Here is a 27,089-nt window from a genome sequence, read left to right as displayed (position 1 = left end):
TCTCTCTGCCTCTGCCCCTCAACCCCATGCATACACTCTCTCTCTCTCAAATAAATATTTAAAAATAAATTGTAAAAAAAATAAAATAAACTTCTACTTTTCTCCTTCTTAGTCAAAATTATGCCTGAAAAGTAGTTCCCTTTATCTCTAAAACATTCTAGGACAGGTCTTCTCAGCTTGAGCACTATTGACACTTGGGGTTGGATCAATTTTTTGTCGTGGGGAACCATCCTGTACATTACAGGTCACTTAGCAAGACACTTGCCTTCTACCTACTATATTCCAATAGCACCCTTGCCCCAAGTTCTGACAACTAAAAAATGTCTTCAGATGTCATCAAATGTCCACTGGGGGTGGGGCTCAAAAATGTGAGGACAAAAATAATACATGACACACAAATAAGCAGTCAATAAGTATTTGTTGAAAGAAAGGAAATAAAGAGAAGTAATAAAAAGAGTGAAAAAGGAGGGAAAAGAGGGAAGAGTTAAAATAAGAGAAAAGATGGAAAGAGAGAGGCAGAGACAGAGAGATTCCTTGTGTATGGCAAGAGTTTATCTTATGTTTGCACTTAGCTAGTGAGAGTATCAGAAGATGATCTGATGGCTAAAGTCCCTAGTGCTGCTGCCATATACCGCCTCTGTGCCAGTCTCATGATCAGATTCAGGGATATACAATCTACATACTTGACCTGGGAATTCAGTCTTCTGTTACTTACACTCAATTTCCCCTTTACTCTGTACCCAGATACCCTCCAATCCACCTCAACTTTCAGGTTTATGAGCTCTAGGTAATGTTGTCCTAACAAATGACAATACTTGATCTCTTTTGCTTAGAGCTCTATTATTTTTGATCAATCATCTATAACTGCCTGGTCCAACATGGTAGCTCATAGTCAATATACTTAGTATTGTATATATGCTGGTTAGTATTTTTTGTTTGATTACCTATTGAAATGATAATATTTTGGGCATATGGACTTTTTTTTTTACATTTTACTTCATTAATACGTACCCAGAATTAGCAAACTGTAAAGCTGAAGGCACAATCCTCCAGACTGACAAATGTGCCCAAGACTTCTGACACCAATTGCAAGGAGTTACAGTCAAACTAAACGTTAGGGAGAAAAGAGCCTTCACTTCAGGCATCAACTGCAAGTTTGTAGGGATTTCCTAAACCACTCTCAGTTTTGGTGGTTCACTACAAGAGTTTGCAGAACTCCCTGAAAGCTATCATACTCATAGTTATGGTTTATTATATGGAAAAGATACAAAGTAAAATCAGTGAAGGAAAGAGGCTCATAGGGCAAAATCTAGGAAGTTTCACTGGTGTCAACATGCGCCACCATCTCTTGGCATCAGCGTATAAACAATCACACAGGGTACTGCCAACCAGGAGAGCTCACCCAAACTTTCGTATCCAGTTTTTATTGTGCCTTTTTTACAAAGACAAGATTGATTGATTGACTTCCTACATGGTTGAACTAAGCCTCCAGGTAAACTGATACCCTATGACCCAAAGACTTCACCATAAATCACCTAGTTGATTTCTTCTGGCCTGGCCTGCCCCCACTCTCAGACTACTGGGTATGGCTGGTCCCACCTTATATCTGCTGTGGCTGGCTCCCACTCTAAACAAAGACACTCCTCTCAGGTATGACATAAATTGACCCAAGAAGCAAGGACAAAAGCATCTCTTGGATAGAGGCCAAATTCTTTACTACACAATTTGGCTACTAGAAAATGTTAAATTTGATTGTGATTCACATTATAGTTCTATTAAATACTTATCTATACCTTTCTATAGCTAAAATTCTTGTAGTCAATCCTATCATACTAAATCTCAGTAATATCGTTAGATTCATATCACCAAATTGTGTCATTTTCTGTCACCCTAAATATTTATCTTTTTTTTTTTTTCCATTTCCAGTATGACCTATTCAGAAGTTTCTCCATGTTATTCCCTTCGAGATCAGTTTAGGGTAACAATATATTCACATATTTTAGAATCCCTTGTCTATTTTCAGCTGGTCCAGCTGGCAGATCTCTTAGCAAATGAATTTTCTCCATCCTTAGAGCTCCACTTTTCCAGTATGAGCTCATCATTTTGATAATCTTAAACCATTCCCTAGAAATGACATCATCTAGCAACCAAGTTCTTAATTGGACATATCCTTCTTTTCTGTAGTCCATAGCTTTCTAGGTCTTCTCAAGTTTTATTAATCCTTTAAAAGTTATAAAATTAGAATAATCTACAACTTTCACCATGTCCCTTGTGTGAATACTCCAAAGCCACAGCCCTCTTCCCAGTTAGCTGTTTCAGGATGACAGAGGACACTCTCTTGTTCAATACATTGACTATTCATCAGTCTGACATAAAGTTGTTTGATTCATGCACCATGAATACCTTCTTCAATACCTGTGGTATGATATTAAGCAAGAGTGCTAAAACGATGAAATAGAAGGTTTCTGCTTTCAGTGCCTTCTCTTCTTAGTCTGCAGTGGAAACTTAGCAAAAAAGCCTTACCTTACTTACCTGGTCAGTGCATTTTCAGGTTATGAACTCTATGGGATAGGCAATTTGAAGACAGACCAAAGCTGAACTGAGACTACAGACTCCCTGAGGAATTTATTTTATACTATTAATAATCTGCACTTTGTCATAAGAATTTTTTTCAAAAAAGTTGTTAGGTTTAATAAGACCTCAGTTAAGAAATATCCACGCTTGAGGAATGTGTGCTGCAGCAACTGGGTAAAAGCAACTCCATTAGCTGTGTCTTTGCAATTGGGATTCCTAAGTTCTGGGTCTTATGAAGCCAAAACAGTCCATTAATTGTGGGTAGTCCAGGTTTGTCTTCCTCTATCACTTTATTCTGTCGTGGGGCATACCAATTAAAATGTACACACATAGTTTTTATGAACACATTAAATATTCCACATTAAATGGAAATAACAATCACTAATGCAAAACTAAAACCACTAAGTTGTTCTGCTGTGATTAGCTGTGGAGGTGAGCATTGTCTGAGCCTCTGCAGCCTCGAGCAGATCTGTTGATGGCTTCCATTCCCTGGCAAAACCATGGAGGAGGACTCTAATAGATATTACATCAGCACATATGCTGCTGGTTGTCCTTCCTTCACGCTTATTCTGCCCTAAGTGACTTTGAACATCTGCTGTCATTTGGTGAATAATAATAATTATCCTTCTGCTATGTGTGATGCTTCAAGGCACAAACAAATAAAAAATCATTTAGGCAACTGAGATTGCAGAAATAATCACATGGTATCAAGGACCATCTCACCGTAACCATCTTGTGCCCGACCAGGAGTTTGGAAACCCAAGCCTTGATCTAATATTTCTCCTCCCGGGGCACCTGGGTGGCTCAGTGGTTGAGCCACTGCCTTTGGCTCAGGGCGTGATCCTGGGGTTCCAGGATGGAGTCCCACCTCGGGCTCCCTGTGGGAAGCCTGCTTCTCCCTCTGCCTGTGTCTCTGTCTCTCTCTCTGTGTTTCTCATGAATAAATAAATAAAATCTTTAAAAATAATAATATTTCTCTTCCCTTACTGAAAGCTCTTAGGGAAAGATATCTCTTAACTTTTCTGCCTCAAGCATTCATCTAAAGAGTGGGGATAGTTATATCCCCTGTCTTATTGCTTGAGAGTGGCTATAAACATTAACTGAGATTCTCTCTTTTTTTTAAGTACTTAAAAAGTCTCTCACAAGCCTTTAGGGACAGCATTTTCTAAGGTTTTGTTGACCACTGCCTCATTTTTTATATTCCTTAAATGACATGGTTTTCCAGAGCCCCACACAATTATTAGTGCCTTTCAAAGAACAGGTTTAAAATTCCTATTACTAGTTCATAAGCTTGAAGCTGTCTTCTGAAACAGAGATCATAATGTTTTGATCACTCATCAAAAGCTATTAAGGCAGCAGTTAGGAATCTTCTGAATGTGCACGCTAGTCGGAGAAACCTCAGAGCTTTGGCTGCAACTAAAGACCAGTTTCCGGAAACTCTTTATATTTCTTCTTCCTTGTTAACAGGTGGTTGTAGTTGTCTCTTCATTACTAAAGCATTGCCTGACAAAGCTGTATTGTCACTGAGTGGTAAAATAACTACCTTCTACCATTATTCTATGCCCATAGAAATGTCTTCTGCTGTTGACTCATTGCAAATCAACACAGTGGTGCTGAAATTGATCACTCACACTCTATTTAGAAAAAATAGGAACGTCATGGCTTTTTGGCATAGGTACCATGAGGAGCGCAACATAACTTTTGCATCACTAATAGTGCTCTATAATTGCCTTAATAGGTCTAATTAGTATATGGATTTTGTTTTCCAAGAGCTTGCATATTTTTAATGGGTTTCCTCTCTTGTTAAATGGTCTAAATGACTTTCTCTGAAGACCAACTTCCAACAGAGGCAGACTGCCTGTCAATAAAAAGACAACAAATCTTAGAATGTTTTTCCCAATGAATCTAAGTTCAAATACTTAGAATATATCACCAATAACAAGCAAATAAACTACAATAGTGAAATTTCAAATCTTTTAAGAACACTTTTCACGATTTTAAGGTTAAATATTTAGAAGTGAGCTTTCAGCAATATAAGTAAAAGTGCTCTGTTAAAAATAGAGCTAAAATGCTAATATAGGTTCAAGATATTTTATAAATTACTATCATCAAAATGTTAAACAATATCTTATAACTGAAAAGAACTTGACTGCTTTCATAAGCATTATTCATACTAATGAATCTCAAATGTTTCAATAAATGGTGGAATACCGATGCTTTAAAGATTTTTTTGATGCTTTAAAGATTCTTATGCAGAGATAAATATTCTCTTTGTTTCTTTTCAATGAACATTTTTACAATTCTTTACACATTGAGTAGAGTACAAAGATTGGTAGAAATTCTGACAATTTATTTCAGGAAATTATTGATTCCATATGTTGCTGCAGAAGAACCACCTAAGGAAAATACAATCAATGTATGAGTACTCTATTTCAAAGAAAGAAAGAAAAAATCAAGAGCTGCTTCTCTCATAGATCATGGATATTCTCTCACAGATATTTGGAACATGGCAAAGTGAAGGAAGAGAACTCACAAGCATTCGAACATTAAAAACTCAACACAATTAACAAATGTTTTTGGAGTGTCCATTAGGTGCCAGACTGCCTTAGGTTCTATCAATGCATTAGTAAACAAAAATAATCTGTAATAAAATGTAATTTATATTCAAATGGAAGGGCATCAATAAACAAATACACAATGTACTGTATGAGATGGTCCTACATTCACAAAGAAGAGCAAGATCTAGGGTTACAGAGTGAAGGAGACACTCTTGTAGAAAGTCCTGTGAAAAAGACTCCAGATAGTAAGAGATGAAAGAAATCCTGACCAAGGGGAGGAGAGTTGTGGCTATCTGAGCTCCTTGGGTTCCTGGACAAGGAAACTAATGTAGATGCCCTAAAGCAGGAGAGTCATTAGCATATTCAAGGCAAGGAATTGAGGTAATTATAGCTGGAACACAATGGGAAATCCGTCTTTTATTAGAATTCTTGTTACTGTGACTTTTAGTTTGCACCACAGAGTTAAAACCCCATACCCCCCAACACTGTGCAAAAAGAAAAAATAAAAAAAACTTGAACAAAAATGCATTAGCATACTGAGTAAAAATCAATAATCTGAACAATATGTAGAACACATTCATGTCAATGAAAAAAACACTATTGTATGAGGGACGTGTGGGTGGTTCAGTGGTTGGGTGCCTGCCTTCTGTGCAGGGTGTGATGCCAGAGTTCTGGGATCAAGTCCGCATCAGGCTCCTTGTGTGGAGCCTGCTTCTCCCTCTGCCTATGTCTCTGTTTCTCTCTCTCTCTCTCTCATAAATAAATAAATAAATAAATAAATAAATAAATAAATAAATAAAATATTTCATGGGCACCCCGGGGGGCTCAGCAGTTTAGCGCCTTCTGCCCAGGGCCTGATCCTGGAGACCTCCATGGAGTCCCACGTCCGGCTCCCTGCATGGGGCCTGCTTCTCCCTCTGCCTGCCTCTCTGACTCTCTCTCTGTGTCTCTCATGAATAAATAAATGAAATATTTAAAAATAATAAAAATAGAAATAAAAAATATATAAGTATTTTTTAAAAATAAAAAATAAAAATCTTAAAAAAACTTAAAAAATAAAACAAAAATGAAGGCACTGGTTTTTCTTTTTCTGATGCCTTAGACTACTATTTAATTACATTTTCTCTGAAAAATTAAAATCCAAGTTATGTTTTATGTGAAAATGAAAACGAAATGCTTAAAAATTCACTCATTACTTGTGGGAAATCAGAATACAGACCTCACAATCTGATAAAACTGAACTTTTATCCTTAAATTCCCTTAAGCATTACTAATAAAGATGCTGTCTCTTGAGGTGTGTGTTTTATAAAAACCAGGTAAAAGGCACTCGATTATAGATTTTGTCATTGGGGCTTCCATAGTCCTGGATTTTATAAGGTTAAAGCATATACCTTTAAAAATAATTTTTAATATATATATTTTTTATAATATTTTATTTATTTATTCATGAGAGATAGAGAGAGAAAGAGAGGCAGAGACACAGGCAGAGGGAGAAGCAGGCTCCATGCAGAGAGCGGGAGGTGGGACTTGATCCGGTGTCTCCAGGATCACACTCTGGGCTGAAGGTGGCGCTAAAGCGCTGAGCCACCCGGGCTGCCCAATATATTTTACTTTATGTCTTTGCTATCTTTATAATAATGTATGTGAATTGATTCTACCATAGATGATAGATGGATGGAGGGAGGGAGGGATGGTTGGATAGATGATAGATAAATGGATTACAGATGGATTAAAGTATGTGTGCATTAAACACATTGAATGATAATGATAATTACTTATGCAAAATTAAAATAAGGTGTTATGTTATTTGCTTGGAAAGTTAGTCTTTTAGTGAGATTTTCTCTATCAATTATCTAAACTGGACATTATTTAGTAGTAAAGTGAGAAGAGAGAAAACAATTCTACTTCAGAGTAGACTTGTAGACACTATGTAGCCCTGGCTCTCCCATTTACCAGTGATGTGATTTCAGCAAGTGATTTCCATGAGCCTTACTATACTCTTCTGTAAAACCAAAATAATAATTTCTTACTGTTTTCAACATACACTATCAACATCTATGGCACAGTAACAAGCATCTAATAAGGCACTCGAAAACTGACACCTATTTAATTAGTAGTAGTAGTAGTGGTGGTATTTTGTTTTTACTATCACTGTCACTACTACTAATCAACTGTAGTCTCACTCTGTTGATGGCAGCACAAAAAGACAATGGCCCAGGTAAAATTATAATACTGGACCCTGCCAGGATCTACTGGTTACTTCAGAGAAAGACTTGCTCACCTTGCATTATTCACTTACTTTATAGCAGATGGCAATTTGTGATAAGATTATTCCTGGGAGTTACTGGGAGTTACACTGTGTTGATATATCATTGTTTGTTGGTGAAGGCCATGCTAGCACAAAAGCAAACAGTGACCAACATCTGCAGGATTACAAGCTCAGTGAAGGAAAATAATGAAGAAGGTTGTTCTCATAACATTTTGGTAAACAATTTCTTTTAGAAAAAAAGAAATTTTAATGACTTAGCATTCCTCTCCAGCAAATAATAGTTGCATATTTTTAACACATCCCTTTTGAGAAAATCACATTAAGAAAAGGGTTCTATAACTTAAATAATACTTCTTGAAGGACACTTATTTCATTAATCACAACTGTGAATCCAACAATACACATATACACAAAATCCAGGATATATATGGGAACTTATGTCAGAGTGCCTCTCACATCTGTGGGGGAAGATAGATAAAACTATCCAAGAAATGGTTTTGAACCAAGTTGGTAACTGTCTAGAACAAAATTTAAGTTGGTTCAACATTTCACACATTAAAATAGGATAAAATTTCCAAATAATCAAAAGTGAAGCAGCCAATTTATTTATTTATTTATTTATTTATTTATTTATTTATTTATTTATGATAGTCACAGAGAGAGAGAGAGAGAGAGAGAGAGAGGCAGAGACACAGGCAGAAGGAGAAGCAGGCTCCATGCACCGGGAGCCCGACGTGGGATTCGATCTCGGGTCTCCAGGATCGCGCCCTGGGCCAAAGGCAGGCTCTAAACCACTGCGCCATCCAGGGATCCCTGAAGCAGCCAATATATTTAGTGTGACATTCTACTTCCCTAGTAGCCCCCAAGGCTATCAACATGGAGTCAAGATATAGCACATTCTGAATATAAGACCACCTTCACTCCATTTGAAGTCAAGAGCCTAACATCATACCTCTCAGGGCATCTATCCCTTTGATCAGAAACCCATCCACCCTATTCTCCAATCTAAACTCTTAAGTCCTGAGGGGGCCCCCTGCCTTAAATACTCTCAACTTACTCCATGATGTCCTGCATCTATATTTATGACTCTGACCACACCCAGAACCCCTCACTCTAGTCACAATAAGAATCCCCACATCCTCTTCTCAGTCTCATTCTCCCAGGCTATCTAATGGTGAAAACTCTTCTATTCAATCCTTTGAAATTCCTTGCTCCATTAGCAGCAAAATCCTCTTCCCTTCATCTTCTTCACTCAACTGAAACCTAGCTCTACCCAGTGAACCTGCTTTCCCTGCAGCTCTCTCAAGTGGTGGCTGTTTCTTAACCATAACTCCAGCACCCCTGGGCTGTAAGTAACCCAGTGATAGATGTCATCCTCAGTCCTTATTGCTGCTTTCAGACCATTCCTTCCCTAAAATACCCAGCTTTGAATCTATTGCCATCACACTAAATCACTAATTCCTCCCTATTTTTGCTGACATATATCATATGAACTGGGTCATTTTCCCCAATTTCTCAACAATTATTTTCCCTGATGTGATCCTTTTAAAATATGTCCTATATGTCATTCTGCTCAAAACTCTGCACTGATTCCTCATTTCACTCAAAGTAAAATTTTAAGTCTTTAGAAGAGTCTAGAAAGCTGTGGTTTCCTCTCCAACTATTTCTCCCTATTCATCATACTCTAGTCCCACTTGTTGGTTCGCAGGCATACTCTTGACTTAGGGCCTCAATCTGGCACTTTTTTCACCCAGAGATTTGCATGGAAGTTATTCACTTCCCTTCCTCACTTTGCTCAGATGATACCTTCTCAATGAGGTCTGCACCAATTACTTTATTATTTATTTATTTATTTATTTAGGACTGTAGGGTTTTTATCTGATTTTATCTATCCATTTGATAGAGAGAGAGCAAGCATGAGGACGGGGCAGGGAGGGAGGCAAAAAGAAGGAGAAGCAGTATCCCAGCTGAGGAGGGAGCCCAACATGGGCCTTGATCCGGGATGCAAGACCTGGGATCATGACCTGAGCCGAAGGCAGATGCTTAACCAATTGAGCCACCCAGGCGCCCCTCAATTACTTTATTTTAAATTGCAACTTATATCCGGCACTTGATATTCCAGTTCCTCTTAACAGATTATATCTATTTTAATTTTAATAGCATTCATCACTTTCTGACATACTATATAATTTACTTCTTTTGTTGTAATCAACCTCCTTCCACTGGAATGCAAACTCTGCAAAGGCAAGGATATTTGTCTGTTTTGATCACTGATACATCCCAAGTACTTAAAGTAGATCCTAGTACATGAGAGACACTCGGTAAATATTTGATCAATGAATGGAGAACCAATGAAATAAAAATTTAAATGTTAAAAAACTGAAATTATAAAATACTAGAAGAAAATTTTGCATTAGGCTGAGGATGGAAGGACAAGGGTTGCGTATGAAAGGACTACTTTCTATTGTATCTCAAAACCCTAAATCCACAAAAGGTAAATACATTTGAATGAATTAAAATGTAAAAAATAAGCAAACAAAACAAAACAACCTTTTGCACGCAAAAGGCCATAAGCCAAGAAAAATCTCAAACCACCAAAAAAACTACTTTACTTTTATATTACAGATAAATGTTAATCCTTGTCTAACAAATATGACAACCCAACAGAAAATACATAAAGGTTATGAACATACAGGTCACACATAAATGGAAATAATCATGGTTTTAACCATAGGAAAAGTCCAACTACTCTCCTAATGCAAATTAAATCAGTCCTGGGATACTACACTTACCCAACAAACTGATAAAATCCAAAAGCTTGATAAAGCTTTCTATAGGTGAGCGTTATAATAGCATTCTCTCACACTGTTGCTGAAAGCATAAATTGGTACAGCTCTGGAGGCAACTGCCCAGTATCTGACAAAATCACAAATGCACAGACCTTTGGACCTAGTTATTACCACTTCGGGGAATTTATCCTATAGAAATCTATTTGCATACGTGTGACATGAGGTGTGTAAGAGGGTTTTTTTTTTTTTTGTAATATGATGTGTCCTAGTAAAATCCTAGAAACAAAACAAATGTTTATCAGTAAGACTTTACTTAAGTAAATGACTTAAGTTATTTGCATCAAGTGGAGATGCATCACTTGCATCTCCATCAAATGAAATACTATTCAACCGTATAAAACAATATGGTAGGTTTACATTTCAATATGACAAAAGCTCCAAGATGTAATGTTAGGTGAAATGTGAAAGAAGTAGAACAATGGTATCCTATGTTTAAAAAACAGAGAAAGGAGACTATTAGTATTTGTATTTACTTTCATGTATATAAACAAAAACTGGAAGAATACATCAAAAATTAATAAAAGTTTTACCTATGGAGTTGGAAGGTAGGGATTGGGCAAAGGAAAGGAAAAGGTAGCAGTAAAACTTTTCCTGTGTATCTTTTTGCATTTTTTATGTTATTTTTGAGCCACAAAAACATATTACCTAAAAATCAAGTGATGAAACATAGTTGCAGCTCATAGAAATAGCTCATAAGAAAATCATACCAGTACTACATCATTGAAATGCCAACTAACTTCATTTTGTAAACACCTTGATTGAACACTTTGTAGATATCAAATATGAAACCAGAGAGAAAAAACATTTCTCCATTTTGACTCCAGGAAGATTGTGGTGAGGGAGGAACAAGAACCTGTAAAGAATTCATTATTGTTATTTACTAGCTATTGTAGGCCAGCAAACATGTCAGGACTCTAAATAAAACAAGGCAAGAAGCAGTATTAGCATCAAAAACAACCACTGACAATGAGCAATACCACTTGCAGAATGAATAAACAGGTGTATAGCCACTTAAAGCTTAATTTCTCCATAATAGGAACAAATAGATAAATAAAAGAGAAGCCTTCCCACTGAGAGCAAGAGAAATTGGACCACAGAGCAGTAACACAGCACTACTGTTGAAATATCAATCAAGATAGTAGGTGATGAAAATAGAAGGAAAATGTAGAATTGGGGGAAAAAAAACATCCTTATATTTAGCATCTCTTGATTCCTTTCTATATACAATTTAAGGCCCTCATGTGAAAATAAGTCTCAATGCCAATGCTCCCACCTTTGGGTCCAAAAGTTGATCGTCAAAAAGTGGTCCATTATGGCTCCACTAAAATCAATTTTACCAAAATCTGAGAAATCAAAGGATAATCAAATTAATTTCTTAAAAAAGTTATTTAAAAAGAATGGAGGAATGAATGTAATTGGGAATGTTTTGCCTAAAGAGGAGAGGGATCAGGGATCCCTGGGTGGCGCAGCAGTCTGGCGCCTGCCTTTGGCCCAGGGCGCGATCCTGGAGACCCGGGATCGAATCCCACGTCGGGCTCCCAGTGCATGGAGCCTGCTTCTCCCTCTGCCTGTGTCTCTGCCTCTCTCTCTCTCTCTCTGTGTGTGTGACTATCATAAATAAATAAAAATTAAAAAAGAAAAAAGAGGAGAGGGATCAGAGAAAGAGCAAGTAGATTCAGCATCAACAAGAACATTTGATTACCAATCATTTTCAACCCTAGGAATCAGAGAATAAAAATAAGACATCATACCCTTCAAGGAGTTTAGGACATAAGATATATATATATATATATAAACAAAATTTATAAATTTGCTGTTTGTGAGTAGACTGGCTTAGAAATATATTATAGAATGCTATATCAATATTAGAAGTATTAGGCAATTAAAAAAAAAGTCCTATGCAATTTCATATAAAAATCTGGATTTCCAACCTTTCTTTCAAATTTGGGACATAGAGGGTTACCAGGTGTTGAGAGGAGCAAGTTTTTCAGGTTCCATGGGGTATATTTTACACTGAGAACATAGGAATCTTAGAACAAGACAGAAAGCAAAGTTGAGGGGTCTATTGGCCAGTTCGGGCTGTCATAATAGAGTACCATGGACTGGATGACTTAAATACAGTAATTTTTCTTCATAGTTCTGGCAGCTGAGAGGCTGAGATCAGGGTAACCAGCATGGTCAGATTCTGGTTAGAGTTCTTGTCTTCACTTGCAAATCACCACATTCTGGCTGTAACCTCACATGAGGGAGAGATAGCCATCTGTCTGTCTCTGTCTCTCTTTCTTCTTGCAAGGCCACTAAGCCCATCATGAGATCTTCCCCAACCTAATTAATTAATGTAACCCTAATACTTCCAGAAGGCCCCATCTCCAAATACCTTTGCATCAGGGGTTAGGGCTTCAACAGGTAAACTTTGGAGGAGGACAAAAATCTTCTTTTCACATAAGCCAAGGTGAACTGCTTGCTGGATAAGAAGTTTGCATGGAAATTATGGAAGCCCTGTAGGAAGAGATATGATTTTTCAATTATCTCTTTTTATTCTTTGTATTTTTTAAAATGTTTTTAGAGAGAGAGAAAGAAAGAGCACAAAAGGGGGAGAGGCAGATGGATAGGGAAGGCAGGCTCCCCACTGACCAGAGGGCCTGACATGGGCTCAATCCCAGGACCCTGAGGATCGAGCTGAAGGAAGATGCCCAAACATCTGAGCCAGCCAGGCACCCCTAGTCTTTCATATTTTAAATTTGGTGTACAGAGCTTCCTCAACTTACAATGGGGTTGCATTCTGATAAGTTCTTCATAAGTCAAAAAAATCATATGTCAAAAGTGCATTTAATACACCTAACCTACCAAACATCACAGCTTAACCTAGCCTACCTTAAATGTGCTTGGAATATTTTTACATTGACCTACAGTTAAGCAAAATCACTTTACACAAAGCCTATTTGATAATAAAGTGATGAATATGTAATGTAATTTATTGAATGCTGTACTGAAAGTGAGAAATAGAATAACCATTCTGTGTGTGGCAACATGATCTTGTTTACCCTTATGATCACGTGGCTGGCTGGAAGCTGTGGCTGCTGCTGCCCACCATCACAAGAGTATTATAGAGCATATTGCTAGCCTGGGAAAAGATCAAAATTCAAAATTTGAAGTGTGATTTCTACTGAATGCCTACCACTTTTGCACCATTGTAAAGTGAAAACTCATAAGTTCAACCATCATAAGTTGAGGACCATCTATACATAAAAATGTTTTCTATTCCAAACTTCAACCTCCAATGTACAAATATTATATCCCCCAAAATCTCATTTTATAACTCTTCTTATTCCTGATCATCACTTACAGAAAAAGTAATGTATAATCCCTTCCATACCAGTTATATATATAAAACTATAAGATCGCTTCACAAACTACCTAAGAAAATTCGGCTTCTTGGGGTGCCTGGGTATATTAGTCAATTAAGCATCCGACTCTTGATTTTAGCTCAGGTCATAATGTCAGGGTCATGGGACTGAGCCCTGCATGGGGCCCCCCACTCAGTGGGGAGTCTGCTTGAGTTTCTCTCCTCCTACTACCTCCCTCCCCAACAAGCACAGATGTACTTGCTCTCTTTCAAATCAATCAATCAATCTCTTAAAAAAAAAAAAAAAAAGAAAGAAAGAAAACTGGTCTTGTAAATTTATATTCACTTTCATTTAAAAATTTGGTTTTAGTGAGCAGGGGTTTAGAATCTAGACAATAATTTGACAGATGAGATTAGTTTTTAATTTAGTGATGCTAATACAGTCAAATGAGGCCACAAGTATTACTTTAAAATTAATTACCTGTGCATATTCTTCAGCAGTACGGAAGCATTTCACTTATTTTCCAAAACAGCTGTTAAATTTCTAATTTTTTAAAACATGCTGCTAAAAAATCTGCTTTTGCCCATAAAAGGCACCATATTTACATCTCTATTATTCTCCATTCCAGCGCCTTCTTTTGAAAGCAGGTGGCCTGCATTTCATAATTAGCAAAATACTAAAATAGACCATCAAAATGCAAACTTTGTCAAACTCCTAAAAGAATTTATGTCAGAAAACAGTCCGATCCATAGTGATGAAAGAGCTGATAAAAGCTCTCTACAGAACAGGGCCTCTCTAATGGCATTCCATGTTCAACCTTCCCTTCAGGGGTCCTGACTGTCATAATCCCCAGAGTGGGTTTGGGATCAGGGTTAACCCTGATAAGTGGCAGAAGGACCTTGTCCGTGATAGCAGTGCCTCAAAGCTATCCTATAATCCCATGTGAACCACTCCACAGATCTGAGAGCCACTTGGCCGACAGAGCTCTACTATTTGTTAGGTCTTTGGCCACTTAATCGCTCAGAAATTTAGTTCCCTCATCTGTGAAAGTAATACAATAATAATACTTGTTTCCTAGAATTGTTATTAGCTAAATTCTTAGCATAGGATCCTACAAAAGCAAGGCATTTAGGTGCAGGTCAAAGGGCAGACAGACCACAGGAATTTACTTTCTCCCCAGTCTGAAACCACATCATAATGGTGCTGTTTTGGGTTTTTTTTTTTTAAGATTTTATTTATTTATTCACGAGAAACAGAGAGAGAGGCAGACACACAGGCAGAAGCAGGTTCCCTGCAAAGAGCCCAATGCGGGACTCGACCCCAGGTCTCCAGGATCACACTCTGAGCCAAAGGCAGACACTGCTGAGCCACCCAGGCGTCCCATAATGGTGCTGTTTTATTCGTTTTAAGACACAAGGTTACAAAGACAAAGAGAACAGAAGAGTTAGAGAAAAGTAACAAACATTTTGAAGCCAGAAAGTAACTACCTGACTGATGGTAACTGAAGCCGACCAAGGAAGGCAAATTGCAAAGTAGGTAATGGGGCAAGTGGGAAGTGACCCTATGTATACCCTGCAACTTCACCCCTGCCCTCCCACCCCACCGCTGCCCCTGCCTGAGGTATAGGAGAAAATAAAGCCAAAATATGAACATTGATGAACCAGTTATCCCACCATTATCGAACCAGGTTAGCTGGGAGACCATTTCTCTCCAGTAAATGTTGACATGGTGACTCCTGAGACACCAGTGTTCTTACCCCTGCACTTCACAGAAGTTGAAAGTCGCATCTCTGTATCTCCATCCAGAAGGAGATTGCAAGAGCTTTCTTAGAACGATCTGATCTCTACCTTGAAAGAGAGGGACCAAAACAAACAACAATAAAAATGCTTCTCTGAAGAAACAGAAACTACACAGGGAAAAGAAATATTCAAAATATTGCTAAGAGCCTGGAAATACAGTAAAAGATAATGCATCTATGAGAAAGAAAGCAAAATACTACCAAAAAAGAAAAAAAAAAAGAACATCAGAGATCAAAGAGCTTCATGGTCTCCTCTCCAGGCAATAGAGTTAAGTAAAGACATCCATACCCCTTGATAAAGATTTCCAAAGTCAGCAAATGGCCATAGATGAGTGTCTTCTTGCTCTGATGCCCTGTTTTCATATCCCTTCTTTATACTCATCCTGACTCTCCATTCTGATTTAGATATCCCTTATCCCATATCCCTTATCCCTAAACATAACCTATACTCACATCTTTCATAGCAAATAAACAATATACCATAATATTTGTCTGTTTGTGTCTATATCCCATACTAGAGTGTGAAGTTTCTCCAGGGAAGGGACTGAACATCACTAACACATAGCTGAGTGTCAGGGATATGAGTAGGTGCTCGATAAATGTTTGTTAAATGGATAAATTAATGGATGAATAAACCACCATCACCTGTGTTGCTATGTCCCCAGAACTGGTAATTCTAAAAGTCCATTATTAGCTTTGGCTAAACTCATATATGCAAATTCCTTGAGGGGGGGAACAGAAAAATATTTGGGTAGAAGAAGAAAGGATGTAAGAGATCCTTCCTTCAGTAGAAAACACTGATTTGAACAAATAATACCTAATACACAAGAGAAACAACTCTGTGGAGCACCCTTGGATTTTTGCTTCAATTGCAAAGTCAAATACTCTAGTACTAGAATTAAACTTTCAATGTCCATTTGATGCTTTAGAATATTAAAAGTGGTCATATTTGAAGTTATTTTATTCCTTTTGCTTTTGCATTTTCTTATGTTTACACAGTGTACAGGTAGACTTGGATAATAAAAATTAATCATACGATAAAATATATAAAATAATATAAAGTCAAATGAATGTTCAAGCATATTTAACTTTTTAAATTCTCACTTCTTTACAAAATGTACTTTGAACCAAAAATGGTGAGGATTCTCAATTCTGTTCATGTATCATAAACCATTTTGTCGTGGCTCCTCCCAGATTTATAGACTCAAAATCTATGGGAGACCCAGGCATGTGTATTTCTCACAAGTTGTGAGAACCAGGTGATCCTGGTTCTCAGGCAGGTCTGAGAATCACCATTCATAGTACATGAAGCCTCATTAGAGATCCATGATCTTAATCCAAGGACTCCACCCAATAATTGCTTTCAGTGACTTCATTCATAATTTGTAACTGAGAAGATAATTATTAGTTCTGTAAGAAGACAGGAGAAGGAAAATATATAAAGAATAGGATTTCTCAGAGTGACTACTGAGAGCACAGTTTAATCCAGATCGAAAGTACCTATTAAATGAAGACAATGAGTAAGATAGGATTTATCAGGCTTATTTTAAGTTTATCTTGCTTTTCTGTATTTCTAATTGCTAAGGAGTAATTTCTTAGAGGATTACCTCCATTAAAACCCACCCTCTTATCCTTTTTTGCTAGTAATTCTTTCCAAAGTATATAAAAGCTTATTTCAGTTTTTAAGAAGCTAGAAATCAAATGGATATTCAAGTTCATTTGCCTGGTGTCCTCTGTTAAGAGTTGATATTGAAATAAGAGCTTATAGCCTGTGCATTTGAGCTATTAACCAGGTCTGCTAGCCATTTATCTTTTTTTTTTTTTTCTAAACGCAAAAACTGAAATTCTGTTAGTCTGCCACTTTATTATTCTGCACCATATTACATTCAAATAGCATCACTATTATATTAATGTAACAGATCATCTCGGTAATTGAGTATGAATACTATCACTTTGCACCCTTCTAGAGCTATTAATTTCAGTGTATTCATTGTATTTTTGAATGTAGCTGCACAGTAAATAATGCAACACAAAGAGGCTTTAACCTATTCCCAAAGCCTGCAACAAGGATATAAAGCCAGTGGTGTATTAGCTTAAAAAATAGATCAATCTTATCTTGTAAAAAGAAGATAAAAGGTAGTTCTGTCAGAAAGGACAACCATGCTTGAGGCTGTAAACCATACTTGATAATATAAAGAGAAGCCTAGAAGCCTGTGTTAAATTTTGCTTCCTGTCCTTGGAAAAAGTCTTCAAGTCAATGGGCATTTTAAAAACAAGCAATGGATTCAATTATCCAAGTATTTCCTCATGTTGACTATGCTGAGAAAGCATAAGCTCAACAGTAACAACAGTAACAATTATATTGTCATTTCATAGCACTTTACAAAGGGCTTTAATATACATGAAAGTGAAAATTAAATGAATTCTTAAGTATGGTCATTACACTATCCAATGATAACCTGAGGCATGTAACACTAAGCAGGGAACATAACAGTTAATCATCAGAAGAGTAACAATAGTTCCTCAAAACATCAGCAAAGTACAGTGAAAATTAAATATCTGCAGAGCCAGGTAGGAAAGATATTGGGATAATGCAAGAATTATCCTCATGTTTTTGAGAAAGGCACTCAGCATCATTTGCAAACCGTAGATAAGCCTGGGTTAAAGGACTGCAAAGTGGATTATGAGCTCTTTGTATTGTTGTTGGTTTGCACCCTTGGGAGCTTTTCAGGTGAAATCTGAAATCGGCCCAAATCTGAAATCGGCCCTCGTTCGTGGAGGGCTAAGAGACCGAAGAAATAGGCTGGCCACTCCAGATGGGTGGCAGGTGTAACAAGCAAGGGAACTTACAAAGCTTGTCTTGCACTCCCGGAAAATGAGTACATCTCCTCACCTGCTAGCCAAAATGTTGAAAGTTTCTATAGAGGCCTTAACCTAGTTACCCTCCAGATGCTCTCAACAACATATTGCTCAAGGATCTATCCTTTCAAAATGGCTCCAACTATGGGATCGGGTGGGTGAAATGGAGCATTCCAAAGACAGGAAGAGGTAGGAGACTCCCATTGTCAAGGTCCAGCTCCCTGGTCAATCAGCAGTCATCTCCTCTCAATGACCTTCTCCCATACTCCACTCCTCTAGAATGGCTCTTAGAATCTCATATGCCTCCATCTTCCATCTTCTGCAGTGTCCGGAGCAGGGAGGAAGGGGTTTCATTAGCATGGAGGTGGCTCCTTCGGTACCCATCTGGCTGCACAGAGGCAGATCCCACAGCAGCAGTACAGTCACACACAAGAGAAAACACAGATTAAGAGGACAATGATCTCCCAAATCAGGGACAACTTTTTCCATCAAGAGCCCCATGATCTGAACCATTGATTTACTAAGTCTCCTAGACTGGGGATAGGATCACTCAGGGTGTTCACTGTATCCACATATGTTTTAACAAAGATGACACATTAGCAGACTCATCAGATATGAACCCACAACCTTCTTCTTAGATAATGGTATTTATCCATGCACCTGTGGTGCTTCTTTGCAAGGCAGTAGTAACGTCCAAAACCATCCTATTTTGGAAGACAGCTTTTCTCACTAAAGACATTTCAGCGTTCAGGGCACCTGAGTGGCTCAGTTGGTTAAGCATTTGCCTTCAGCTCAGGTCATGATCTCTTGAGTCATGGGATTGATCCCCACATTGGGCTCCTTACTCAGTAGGGAACCTGCTTCTCCCTCTTCCTCTGGCCTCCTACTCATGATCTCTCTCTGTCCCAGTCTCTGTCTCTGTCTCTCTCTCTCTCAAATAAGTAAAATCTTAAAAAAAAAAAAAAAAAGACATTTCAGTGTTCAGGAAATACAGGCTTTGTTGGGTGAATGTGATAACGGCTTCTGTGTATTGGTCTTCCGGGTCATTAGAGGGGACAAAGATGGCAGCCAAATGATTATACCAGAATATGGTATAATCTGGAAAACAGAACATGCTCTTCTGGCCTTGAGAGGAAAGTTGGCAATTTTCACTACCATGGGGCAGATTCTCCTCTGTGCTCAGGGAAAACCTAGGTTGCAGTGACCAACCAGCCAGGTGGAAACCATGGCCAAAGATTTGTGTCACACATCCATGGGGTCACAGTCAAGGCTACCCAATAAATACCCAGACAGTGTGACCAATCAGTGCCAAACTCATCACTACTCTTTAATGTAACAGAATGACTACAAAGTTCCAGTGATATCCATCCCCATATTCCTGGTACAATTAGGTTAGTTATATTTAGAATGATTCTTCTGTTTCCAACATAGTGGGGTCCAGGTGCTCCAAGGCCCATAATCAAGGTAAGCCATGCTAACTCATTCCAAATATGACTAGCTACCCATGGCTCCACTGGTGGTATTTTTAGGACTCTCCTTAGCAATTTGATGGGCTGCCTGTAAAGTAGGAGTGACAGAAAAAAGAATGCCTACACCGTGTTACTGATAGCCACAGGCCAGGATTCTGCATCAGTATTGGTGGTATCAGCTGGATTAAGAGTACTAGATCTAGTTTATTCTTCCTTAATGTACTGATTCAGGATTCTCTAATCCCTTCCATCGAGTGGTGATACCCACCATGGCAATCCCAAAAAACTAGAGAGGAGCGTCTTTTCCACATATCCAACAGTTGTATGGATTCCTTTGCCAGGCATGAGTGGGCCCACTGCAGAAAAGTATTTCCATTGGTACCCAGCTCATGCCCAGATACCACAAGGGCAAAAGAAGTCAAAAGTCAAAAAGACAGATATTTAGTAGGAAATAGTATGGGAAGGTCTTCATCTTCCCTAAGAATTATACTTGTGGCCTGATATTTTTAGATTTTCATACGGCTGCAGCTTTAGGAGTTTGATCTAGTTGTACATACCATACACATGGTGGCTGGAGAAGGCAGCACTGGCAGTCATGAGAAGACAGAGTGGGGGTGGGATTTGCCAGACCAGGACCCCCACTTTCTCCCCTCTTTCAATGGTGCATGTCCCATCTAGCTTGCAGCCAGACAGCAGGATTGGAAATTGAATAGTTCCGCCTCACCCAAGGATACAAAGTATCTCATCCATCCTGGTGGGATATACCACTGAAAATTCCAGTAGACAATGCCTTTCCTAGGCATCATAGGGTGTGTTGTTCCCAGCAGCATAGCATGTTGATCGATGGTGAGGGTCTGGGCAATGGATGTTTCTTGAGACTTCCATACCTTTACATTGTTGGATGCCTTGGCAGGGGTCCACATTCTGGCACATGAGGCAACAGGCCCTTTTGGTTAAGCATTCAAATGTATTGTAGCTTGGAGCAGTACTTTAATCCACCCAGCTAATGTGGTTTTACCTGTTAGTAATTTACTCTGCTGCTCTAATATTCCATTTGTCCTTTCTACCATTCCTACTGTTTACAGGTTAGAGGGGAGATGGAACCTCCATTCAATGTCTTTTGCCCAGTATTACATACTATGACCTTTGAAATGTGACCCTCAGTCATGGTCTATTTGATGAGGATATCCACAAATGGTACTTGGGCTGTATAATCCCTTAATGGGAACAGCCTGGTTTGCATGGGGAGAGGAGAAGCTTGGGTTCGGCCAAACAGTGTCCACACAAACCAAAGCGTGTTTGGAAGCCTCACTCAGAGTAAGGGCACCAATATATTCCATTTGCCAATCCCTCACCAGCTGAAAACTTCAGTAGGTAACCCCAGACTCATTGGCAGTTGTCTTGGGCACTGTTTAGAACACACGGGATGTGCTGTTACTGCGTTTACCAAGTCACTGTATTTTAAGGGCAATCCAGCATCCCTAGCAATATGTCATTTCACCCAGGCACTACAGTAGCCACTCTTTCTCTGCACCCAACCTGCTGTCTATTGAAAGATCAGTTGCTAGAACTTGTACTGAGCTGGGGCATCAGCATCCTGATTGCTAGGGGAAGTCAGCACTTTATGAGTCAGGATATAAGAAAATTTTGAGGACTGCTTCAGGTTCTAAGAACCTGGGTCAGGCAGACCCAAATCTTTCCATACAAGCTGATGCCCCAAGGGCTTATTCATGGTCATCTATCCTTTAGCTTCCCACTATCTAAGCCATAGAGTTAGAATAGCCTGTCTGTGCAAAGGGTTAATGGCGAGGGCTTATGAGTGATCAACAGCCAAATGGCTCTGACTTGAGCCCAAAGGCTGCTGTGGTCTGCTCCTGTTTCTATCCAGATGCCTGACTAGATCCATCTGTATCAATCAGTCAGAATTTCCCCTCCTCCTTTCTATGGCTACACAGGCCCACCAGAGGTAATTCGTGGGACATGTGGAGGATCTACACACTCTATGGAGCCCAGTATCACCCGAGTGTCTAGTCACAGTGGTGCACAAAGTGCTCCTCTTCTGTAAATGGGCTTGTCATTTAGTCTACATGGAAGTTTGAGCCATGACAGAGATGGGTTGACAGAATATATTTTTAATCCACCCCTTGATAGGAAGGAAGTTCTCACCATGATATGCTGTTACTTTGTGAGAGGATCTACCTGGAGGAATGCTGTGTACACCACCAGGAGCTGCTGCTCTATGGGAGTGTATCAGTTTTCTGCCCCTTTTCAGAGCTGGGACTAAAATCCTAGGAGTACTCTCTCCTTCGATTGCCTCTGTCATGGTGCCAAGCCCATGTCTTCCAGAGTCACAGACATAACTAACTCAAATGGTAGCCCTACTTGGGAGATGCTCAGAGCTTTAATCTGTTTTATCAGTATTTTTGTCTTCCCAAAGCCTGCTTGCTGCTCTGACCACCAGTCCCACATATACTTCTTCTTTACCAAGTGGTATGAGGGATGGCGACACTATACCAGGTGGAAAATAAAAGTCCCCCCAAACCTCCAAATCCCTTCAAAGGCTTGGATATCTTTTGTGCTCACAGGGGTTAGGTAGGTGTGCATGTCATCAATCACAGTTTCCAGACGATGCATATCTTACCTGATCATATGATTCCTAAAAACTTTATGGTGGTGCCTTAGCCTTGAACTTTTTGGATTTCATGGCCTATCTTCTCCCTCCCAGATGTTCCAGCAGAGTCTGCACAATGTCCTATGGCAAAGCTAAGTCTTCATGTGTTAACACTATATCATCAGTGCAATGGTCCTATTTTATTGATGTGGAGAAAGAGAACAGGGATATTTCTCATGACATTATGAGGCTCTATAGGTTGACCTGGGAAAGCATCTGAAAGGTCCACTGTTAGGGCGCTTGGGTGGTGCAGTGGGTTAGGTGTCTGACTCTTGGTTTCAGCTCAGGTCCTGATCTTGGTGTCGTGAATTCAAGCCTCGCATGTGGCTCTGCACTCAGCCAGTGCATACAGGGCTGCTTGACATTCTCTCTCCTTCTCCCTCTACTCCTCCTCCTTGTGAACACATTCTCTCTCTCTCAAATAAATAAATAAATCTTAAACAAAAAAAAAAAGGAAAAGGAAAAAGAAAAGTCCATTGTTGTCCTTCCCATGTGAAGGCAAACTGATCTTGTGATTCATCAGCCAGGGGTATCATGAACATAGTATTTAAGTCCAGTACAACATGGTGTACTCCTAGGACCACAGCCGAGTACCTCTGATGGTGGCAATGTTGGGCGCAACTTCATGGATGGGAGGCACTAGCTTGTTCAGTTCTCAGTAGTCCATAGTCCGACTTTTCATTGGCCATACGGGGCTATTGAAAGTCCTATAGGCAGAGTGCAGAGTACCCACTTGGGGTACAGTTTTTTGATAGTTTCTCCTATTTCCTTAGGCCCTGGGGCAATGTATATCATTTGATAGTTACCATTCTTCCCAGGGGCAGTAGACTGATGAGTCCCTAGTTGGTTTTTCTCTTCAGCACTGGCTTAATGACTCTAACCCAGAGGTAGATTTCACTGATAGAGGTTTGCAGATCTTGTGGAATACTATTGCCCAACATGTTCTCTAGTATTTGAGACATTATAGCCTCATATTTGGTCGGGGAGGGAATGCCTAATTTTGCTTTGTTAAAGGGAACTTCCTGACATAACCATTTATCTCTGTAACCACAGGAAGGGGCCAGAAAACTTCAAAGAATTACCATGTATTAGAGTACATTTGGTTGCAGTGTCAACCAGAGCCCTCACCTTTTGTTTATTTCTGGGGGATCAGTGAATGGTGAACCCAATATGAGGCCTCTGATCACCACCGCCCCGCCCCGCAATGGCCCTCACCTAGAGGCAATATTGGACTGCATCTTATATTTGGGGTGAGAGGCACCCATCCCAAAGAGGACTATAGCCCTAAGGCCTCTTCTGGAGCAGATGGGGGCATTGAGGATGGTAGGGGAGGAACAGGTTTGAACTGTTCAGGTTTTAAGGTTTTTTACAGGCTGACCAACACAGCATTGGGTTGTCAGTCTACCTTTTCAGGTGGAGTCCCAGCAGCCAGGAGGTCAAACCACATTTGCTTCCAGTTTACTTTTATAGGATCTTTACAGCTGACTGGGATACCTTTGGTTTTTCAAGTTCCATCTCTGTCTCAAGTCTTTCCCCTAGCTGGTACTTTCCTGAGATTTGTCGGCACCCTCCAGATCAGCAGTGGATTGCCTAACATCATAAATATTCTATCCCATGACAGGATAGCATGGATATCAGCATCCCATCCCAGGTCCTGGGTTCAGACTGGACTATATCGGCTTCCATTCCTGCAGCAAATGTGGTCCGATCAGATACTTCAAAGGCAGATGGCCTGTCTCATTCCTGACTTCCTAAAACTTTGTTGCACCTCCTCTAAAGATGTCTAGCATTCCATTTGCCCAGAGACATCCCCCTTAATGGGTCAGGTCTCTTGCAGACTAGAACAACCCAATCTATAACAGACTGAGGACCTTGAACACCTGAGCACCATGCAAGTGCTGCCAGAAGGCAGCTGTGTGGTGATGTTGCTCATTTTCTGTGCCTCCTACCTGGTCAGAGAACTGTCATCACCCCCGCACACACACATCCCATAGCCACACTAACTACGCTGGAACACTTGCCCTGGCCTTTTGCTGGGACTTGGCAGCTAAATCAATAAACTCAGTGGGAGTATATTCTTTCATCATGATTGTATCCTAAATTGGGGGCTGCCCTGCTGGCTGGGGTTGTTTTGGCTGTGCTGTGCTATTGTGTTTGTATTAGGGGTCAGATGGCATGGAACATTCTGTCTGTTTTACTGTCAATCACATCCTCTTCTTCCCTCTCCTTAGTTTCTCAGGGATTCCACCTCTTAGTGTCCCAATCAGGCTTTGTCACAAGAGCTTAGACCTTAATTCACAGCAGCCCACACCCTCCTTGCTTTGGTAAATAGCACACTAAGTTCTCCAACTTATTATCCTGCTCTCCCACCTTGTCTGCCAGCCCTGAAGCTGAGTAACGGACACTCACATGTCCTTTTTTAATCTCAGCTCTTTGTTCAGATTTCTAACTTGGCTTCTGTCTCGAGTTTGTCATTGCTAGCCAGCCAAACTGCCCACAGGAGAGGCCAGTCCACTGCAGCAACCACTCTCTTCCCGTCTTGGCACAGTGCACTATCTGTAGTTCCTCAGACAGGCGCATCAAACCAGCAGGCATTTTGAAGGCATCCCTGTGCTCATATGGAGGTCCAGAAGCATCTAACATACACACCACCACGTGATGGTGTGTATGAGATTGAGATTTCTCTTGCCCAAGATTCACTTCTCTGGTTTCTTGGCTGGCTTGCATTTGTTGGTTCAAAAATTTGGAAGCTTCTTGGGTAAAATCTGAAACTGGCCCCCATTCACAGAGGCTTTAAGGAGAGATTGAAGAAAGAAGCAGACTGCTCCAGGCTGGTTGTTGACAGGTTTGATAAGCAAGGGAACCTCTGAGCAAGGCTAGTGGACAATCACAAGACTAGTACACCTCTGTACTCACCCGCCAGGATCTTCTGAGTTTATAGAGGTCTTAACTGAGTTCAGTTGCATGTAGTCCAGATGGTCTCAGCCACTCATTATTCTCTCAAGACTGCATTCAGAAGTAGCTCCAGCTTTGGGGATTGTGGGCTGAATACACATTCTAAGGACAAGAAGGGGTAAGAAGCCTCTGATTACCCTAATGCAGCTCAAGTGTCACCTGAGCTTCATAAATAATGTGAAATGTCTGCAAATAAGTGAATACTCTGAGAATGAAGCCAAGCAGAGCTGAGCCTAAGCGAACCCAGGAGAACCTACTAGATTGCAAGTCCCATCTCGTGGAAACAAGGAACAAAAAACTTTTGTTTGTGACAAAAAACTTTTTTGTGGTGAGCTACTGAGATATTGGGGTTGTTGCTACAGCAAAACCGAACTGACATATACAGATATACTTCCAGAATGAATTGTCATTATAGGACCACTACCCACGTCAAGACTAAAACACAACCAGTGCCAGAGGTGTCCCTGTGTCCCTCCCATCCTATACTTTTCCTCTTTCCTGAAGGTGTGTACCCTGATAATGCCATAAGAAGATTCAGTGACCTGGTTTGTGAGCTTCAGAAACATGTGATCATGCGGTAAGTGTTCCCTCATGTCTATTTCTTTTGCTCACCATCATGGTTGTGAGATTCATCCAAGTGACTATATGTAGTAGTATTTTCCTCATTTTCATTGTTTTATAGTATTTCATCGTAGGAATATACCATAATTTGTTTAACCAGGTTTCTGCTGCTGTACAGATCCTCTGAGATGGAGATAATCATTCCTACTGGGAATTTTGTAGTGTTATTTTTTCCTGTAAAGCTCTTTTGACTCTTACTATTTTCTACTTTATATAAATTATTTTATTTTCATGTTATGTATTAAGTACCTAATAATAGCTAAAACATATTGTGTTTAGCATGTGGTAGGCATTGCCAAAATGTTTTATATGTATTATTAATTAATTAATACAACAAATATTTACTGAACACCTGATAGTCTGTATCATAAATGTAGGGGTAAACAAAACAGATAAAAATTTCTGTTTTGATGGCGTTTAGATTTTAGAGAATAATTTCTAATTCTCAAAATCTATAGGATGTGTATTATTACCTGTATTTTCACAATTTGGGAAACCAAGGCACATAGCTGCTATATTCATTTCTTATTTCTTTTCTACTGGATTATAAACTACTTATAGTCAGGAACCAGTTCCCCGTATACCCCCAAAGTGTCTAGTTGAGCAACATACATGTAATCATATTAATTATTTGATGATGATTAACATTTATTTCGTGCTTTCTATATGCCAGAGACAATTCAGTTTTCACAAAACCTATGCGGTTGGCCTTATCATTAACCCCATTTAGAAATCAGAAAATAAAAAAAAAAAAAAAAATCAGAAAATAGGCAAAAAAAAAAAAAAAAAAGCTATATAGCCTTGTTTTGGGTCTAGATTCTTTTGCTCTACATTATGTGTGTTGAAATGGATCCATGTGTTGCATGTAACTGTCACTCCTTCATTTCGATTGCTGTATAGGATTCGATTCTGTTACCTCTAAAGCCACTACGGTATATGATATGCTCTTCCTATGAATGACTTCACATAGCGAAGGTAACTGAGCTCATTTCTTCCATCTGGGTTCTGCAGCTACTCTATTTCTATACACCAAAGGAAGAAAGCATGATACATTTTACCTAATCTCTACATGTGTTTTATTGAGAAGACTTGTGATGTGGGGATTGTTATGCTATAGAT

The 27,089-nt window shown here is 39.3% G+C and overlaps 1 long non-coding RNA gene across 2 annotated transcripts in view; it reads left to right on the top strand.

Moving 5' to 3' along the window:
* LOC112918230 (uncharacterized) overlaps positions 1-27,089 on the top strand; it is a 73,424-nt gene that overhangs the window by 34,627 nt on the left and 11,708 nt on the right. For both annotated transcript variants that reach the window (XR_003234644.2, XR_003234645.2), the window contains exons 3-4: positions 25,854-25,926; positions 26,871-26,945. This is a non-coding gene — a long non-coding RNA (uncharacterized lncRNA). The remainder of the gene's footprint in view (positions 1-25,853; positions 25,927-26,870; positions 26,946-27,089) is intronic.

Source organism: Vulpes vulpes, chromosome 3 (genome assembly GCF_048418805.1).
Source record: "Vulpes vulpes isolate BD-2025 chromosome 3, VulVul3, whole genome shotgun sequence".
In the NCBI taxonomy this organism is placed as follows: domain Eukaryota; kingdom Metazoa; phylum Chordata; class Mammalia; order Carnivora; family Canidae; genus Vulpes; species Vulpes vulpes.
Note: the sequence above shows the minus strand (reverse complement) of the source record. Positions and strands in the feature narration are given on the sequence as shown.